We start from the raw sequence: 5,905 nt of genomic DNA, 5'->3' as shown, positions 1-5,905 counted from the left end.
TGTTGTGAGAGTTACTGTCTATGCGTTCCTTGTAGTATGTTCTTTTGGTGGTGTGTATGAGTTGGTGTTGTTTGCGAATGGTGTTTGAGGGTAGAGAAGTTGGTGGTTGAGGGTTCCTGTCGCCAAGCTTTCTCCGTTTTGCGGCATTCATGTTTGGAGGTTTGGAGTTCAGTGGTGAACCAGGGGGCTTTCTTGATGTTGCGGGTGGTGATGTTTCTTCTGAGGGGGGTGAGTGAGTCTGCGCAGGTTGTGATCCATTGTGTGAGGTTATGGGCAGCAATGTTGGGGTAGTTGGTGTTGGGGGGGTTCTGCGCGAGTTGGGAGTTCAGGTATTTCTTTGGGGATCTTGTCCCACATGCGGTAGGGTGTGGTGCGTTGGTGGTGGTGTGTGGGGGGTTTGGAGAAGGAGACGTGGACGCAGTGGTGGTCAGTCCAGTGGAGTTCGGTGGTGTGAGTGTAGGTTATGTGGTTGCTCGAGTTGAAGATTGCGTCTAGTGCGTGTCCTGCTGAGTAGGTGGGTGCTGTGACCAGTTGTTTGAGTCCGAGGTTCGTGAGGTTACCTAGAAGGGATGAGGAGTTGTGGTCGTGGGGGTTTTCCAGGTGAAAGTTAAAGTCACAGAGGAGGATGTAGTCTGTGGAGGTGAGGGCGTGAGGGCTGATGGTGTCAAGGAGAAAGGGCAAGGGGTATGGGAAACCCACCCCAGAAGGAGGCTGACCTCGAGGGGGAAGCCCCGGCACCTACAGGGGAACAAGTGGCTGAACTGGGAGACCTACCTGAGCTGACCCATTGGCAGCAAGAGGGGGGGTCCCACCAGGGAGGAGTTCTGCACAGAGCAAAAGGTGTGCCATACTCTCATGGGTCTTAGGCAGCAGGCCGAAGACCAGGCAGCTGGTGCTGAGCCCAAGGATCACCTCATATACTGGGTCGAGATCTCCTGTACAGCGAGCCTAAGGTTGCTGAGCCTGGGGCAGCCTGTGTGCTGGTGGTACCCCAGCGCTTCAGAGCCTTCCTACTGGGTTTGGCTCATGATGTGCCTCTGGCAGGACATTTGGGGCAAGGCAAGACCTTTTACAGGCTTGTCACCCACTTTCATTGGTCCCAGATGAGAAAACATTCTGATGCATTTTGCAGATCCTGTCAGACTTGCCAAGCAAGTGGCAAAAGTGGAGGGAATTGTAAGGCCCCCCTCCAACCCTTTCCTGTCGTGAGCACCCCTTTTGAGCAGGTAGGCATTGACATAGTGGGGCTTCTGGACCCCAAGACAGCCCTAGGCAGCAGGTTCATCTTGGTCTTGGTGGACCATGCCGGAAGCTATCCCTCTGAGGCACTGATGGGGATCTTTACCCCAGTGGGTTTCCCCAAGGAGGTGGTATATGACCGGGGTACCAACTTTATGTCCATGTACATAAAAGCCATGTGGAAGGAATGTGGAGTGAACTACAAATTCACCACCCCTTACCACCCCCAAATTAATGGGTTGGTTAAGAGATTCAACCGAACCCCGAAAGGCATGATTGGGGGTCTGTCAGACTCCATGAGGCGTAAGTGGGACGTCCTATTACCATGCCTTCTCTTTGCCTACCGGGAAGAACCACAGAAGGGGGTTGGCTTTAGCCCCTTTGAACTATTGTTTGGGCACCCGGTCAGAGGACCTCTGAGTCTGGTGAAAGAGGGCTGTGAGCAAGCTCCTAGGAAGCCACCCCAGGATGTATTTAGTTACATGCTGGCCTTCCGAAAACAGACCGCCTGCTTCAAGAAGCTCGCACAAGAGAACCTTGAGGCAAGCCAGGAGGTCATGAAACGCTGGTACGACCAGAAAACCACTCTGGTTGAGTTTCAGCTTGGCCAAAAAGTGTGGGTTATGGCCCCCGTTAGGGCCTTGTGCTCTTCAAGACAGGTGGTCAGGGCCATTTGAGGTGAAGGAGCTCAAGAATGACGTCACCTACTTGGTGGACTTGCAGACTCCTAGGAACTCCTTGAGGGTTTTACATGTGAACCGCCTCAAACCTCACTTTGCAAGGTCCGAGTTAACCATGCTTCTGGCTACAGATGAGGGGACAGAAGAGGAGAGTGAACCTCTCCCTGACCTCCTGTCTAGCAAGGAGCAGGATGGGTCAGTAGAAGGCGTGGTCCTCTCCCCTTCTCTGGCTCTAGAACAGCAGAGTGTGTGTCGCCAGTTACTGGAACACTTTGCCACTCTGTTCTCACTCACTCCAGGGGTCATCCATCTATGCATGCATGATGTGGACACTGGGGACAGCCTGCCTGTGAAAAACAAGGTTTACAGGTTGGCTGACAGTGTGAAGGCCAGCATCAAGGAGGAGGTTTCCAAGATGATGGCTCTAGGGGTGATTGAGCACTCCAGCAGCCCTTGGTCCAGTCCAGTGTTTCTGGTACCCAAGCCTGCTGCACCTGGTGCCGCACCAGAACTTCGGTTCTGTGTGGACTACCGGGGGCTCAATACCGTCACCAAAACAGACGCCCACCCCATCCCCAGAGCTTATGAGCTCATAGATCGTTTGGGGCAGCCAAGTTCCTCAGCACGTTTGATTTAACATCTGGGTACTGGCAGATTGCCTTAACTGATGGGGCCAAGGAGAGGTCAGCGTTCTCAACACCAGAGGGGCACTTCCAGTTCTGTGTCATGCCCTTCGGGTTGAAGAACACCCCTACCACCTTCCAGAGGTTGGTCAATCAGGTCCTGGCGGGGCTTGAAAACTTCAGTGCCGCTTACCTTGACGACATTGCTGTTTTCAGCTCCAGTTAGGAGGACCTCCTGCACCACCTCTGGGAAGTGGTGAAGGCACTCCAAGCCGCAGGCCTCACTATAGGCAAGTAAGTGCCAGATAGGGCAGGGGTCGGTGGTGTACTTAGGACACCAGGTAGGGAGTGGCCGGGTGGCACCCCTACAACCCAAAATTGATGCCATTCGGGCTTGGGCACCCCCCAAGACCCAGAAAGAGGTGAGAGACTTCTTAGGCCTCATCGGGTACTACAGGAGGTTTGTCAAGGGATATGGAACCATTGTTGCCCCCTTGACAGAGCTGACTTCGAGGAAGCAGCCTAGACAGGTGATCTGGATTGAGGCGTGCCAGACTGTGTTTGACACCCTGAAGGAAGCCATGTGCACGGCGCCCGTGCTACTGGCCCCTGACTTCTCCAAGGAGTTTGTGGTACAGACAGATGCTTCTGAGCATGGTGGGGGAGCAGTACTTTCACAGCTAAATGAAGAAGGCCTAGACCAGCCTGTAGTCTTCCTTAGCAGGAGACTACTCCCCAGGGAACAGAGGTGGAGTGCAATTGAAAGGGAAGCTTTTGTTGAGGTCTGGGCAGTGAAGAAGCTAAGACCCTACTTGTTTGGGTCTCACTTCTGGATTCAGACTGACCCAGGCCCCTCAGATGGTTAATGCAGATGAGGGGTAAGAACCCAAAGCTGTTGAGGTGGTCCATTTCCCTACAGGGGATGGACTTTACGGTGGAACACTGCCCTGGCACAGAACACGCCAACGCTGATGGTCTGTCCAGGTTCTTCCGCCTTAGTGAGGAGGACTCCCCAGGGGTTGGGTAGTTCCCCCTACTCTCAGCTGGAGGGGACATGTGTTAGACCTGGCAGCTTTTTGGCGTGTCTCCCCTGTCTTTTTGCCTTCTGACCTCCTGGTTTTGGACTCTGTTTTTGCTGGTTTATTGTCTCTGCGCACTTTACCACTGCTAATCAGTGCTAAAGTGCAAGTGCTACCCATATAAATTGTACTGTGGATTGGTTTATCCATAATTGGCATATTTGATTTACCAATAAGTCCCTAGTAACGTGCCCTAGAGGTGCCCAGGGCCTGTGAATCAAATGCTACTAGTGGGCCTGCAGCACTGAATGTGCCACCCACATTAGTAGCCCTGTAAACATGACTCATACCTGCCATTGCAGTGTCTGAGTGTGCAGTTTTAAACTGTCAATTCGACTTGGCAAGTGCACCCACTTGCCAGGCCTCAACCTTCCCTTTTATTACATGTAAGGCACCCCTAAGGTAGGCTCTAGGTAGCCCCAAGGGCAGGGTGCAGTGTATGGTTAAGGTAGGACATATAGTAATGTGTTTTAAATGTCCTGACAGTGAAATATTGCTAAATTCGTTTTTCACTGTTGCAAGGCCTGTCGTTTCTCATAGGTTAACATGGGGGCTACCTTTAAATCTGATTAAAGTGTAGATTCCCTTTAGGAGCGGATGACATGTGGAGTTTGGGGTCTCTGAGCTCACAATTTAAAAATACACCTTTTAGTGAAGTTGGTTTTAAGATTATGGGGGTCATTCTGACCCTGTCGGTCATCGACCGCCAGGGTCGACGACCACGGAAGCACCGCCAACAGGCTGGCGGTGCTTCCCAGCCCATTCTGACGCGGCGTTAAAGCCGCGGTCAGAAAAGGGAATCCGGCGGTTTCCCAACGGATTTCCCCTGCATGGGCTGAATCTCCATGGCGGCGATGGAGATTCCGACCCCCTTCCCGCCATCCTGTTCCTGGCGGTTTTTACCGCCAGGAACAGGATGGCGGGAACAGGTGTTGTGGGGGCCCCTGCACTGTCCATGCCACTGGCATGGGCAGTGCAGGGGCCCCCTAACAGGGCCCCATAAAGATTTTCACTGTCTGCATTGCAGACAATGAAAATCGCGACGGGTGCAACTGCACCCGTCGCACCCCTGCAACTCCGCCGGCTCCATTCTGAGCCGGCTTCATAGTTGCAGGGCCTTTCCCGCTGGGCCGGCGGGCGCTCCCTTGGCGGGCGCCCGCCGGCCCAGCGGGAAAGTCAGAATGGCCTCCGCGGTCTTCTGACCGCAGAGCGGCCATTTGGCGGTTCCCGCCAGGCGGGCGGCATCCGCCGCCCGCCAGGGTCAGAATGACCCTCTATGTGTTTGAAAATGCCACTTTTAGAAAGTGGGCATTTTCTTGCTTATACAATTTCTGTGACTCTGCTTGTTTGTAGATTCCCTGTCTGGGTCAGTTTGACAGTTGGGCTGGTTCCACCTCACACTAGACAGTGACACAAAGGGAGCTGGGGTGTAGCCTGCATTTCCTGATGAGCCATCTGTGCTAGGAGGGAGGGGAGGAGTGGTCACTTACACCGGCACGCTGCCTGCACCGTGGCCTGTGGACACCGCTCGTGAGGAGCGCAAAGCACTGTCCCATCCCGCGCCGCAGCCCCAGTCCACAGACGCCAGCACCATCGGCTCCAGTGTCGTCACCAGGCATCCTTGCCTGCACCGCTCGTGAGGGTCACGAAGCATCGGCCCGTCCCGCACCGCTGGCTTGGGCCTGCCGATGACAGTGCTTCCGCAACGACGCCGCCGCTGCCTACACCGTGATCTGTGGACACTGCACATTGCACCGCCCGCTTCAAACCGCAGCCCTGGTCTCACCGACGCCGCTGGACGCCGTCACCGAGCCGCTGCCTGCACTATGACCTGTGGGCACTGCACGTTGCATCGTCCCGCTTCGCACCGCAGCCCCGACTCCATCCACACCAGCGCACCTGATTTCATCAGCCCAGAGTTCGCTCCCCGAGGTGCATGACTTCAAGGGCCTGACGACTCCTGCACCGACTCCGGAACCAACGCCAGCGATGCCGCTCTCCTGAGGTCACCGCGAGGATCATGATGCCCTGCAAATCCAAGGTACTGTTTGCGGGTCTTCCCGACACCGTAGCTGGCCCGCAACACCGCGGCCGGGCTGAACTGTTGGTTTTGTTGATCGCTACACCATTATAGCTCCAGGTGGAGCTATCGACTTCAAGGAACTGTAGTTTTAAGTAAATCTTGCAGAATTAATATTTTTCTTACTGTATGTTGGATTTTTATTGTATTTGGTCTTGCTTTATATAGATAAATATTGGCTATTTTTCTAAAACTGGTGTGGTG

Source organism: Pleurodeles waltl, chromosome 12 (genome assembly GCF_031143425.1).
Source record: "Pleurodeles waltl isolate 20211129_DDA chromosome 12, aPleWal1.hap1.20221129, whole genome shotgun sequence".
Lineage (NCBI taxonomy): Eukaryota > Metazoa > Chordata > Amphibia > Caudata > Salamandridae > Pleurodeles > Pleurodeles waltl.
This window is presented reverse-complemented; position numbering follows the sequence as displayed.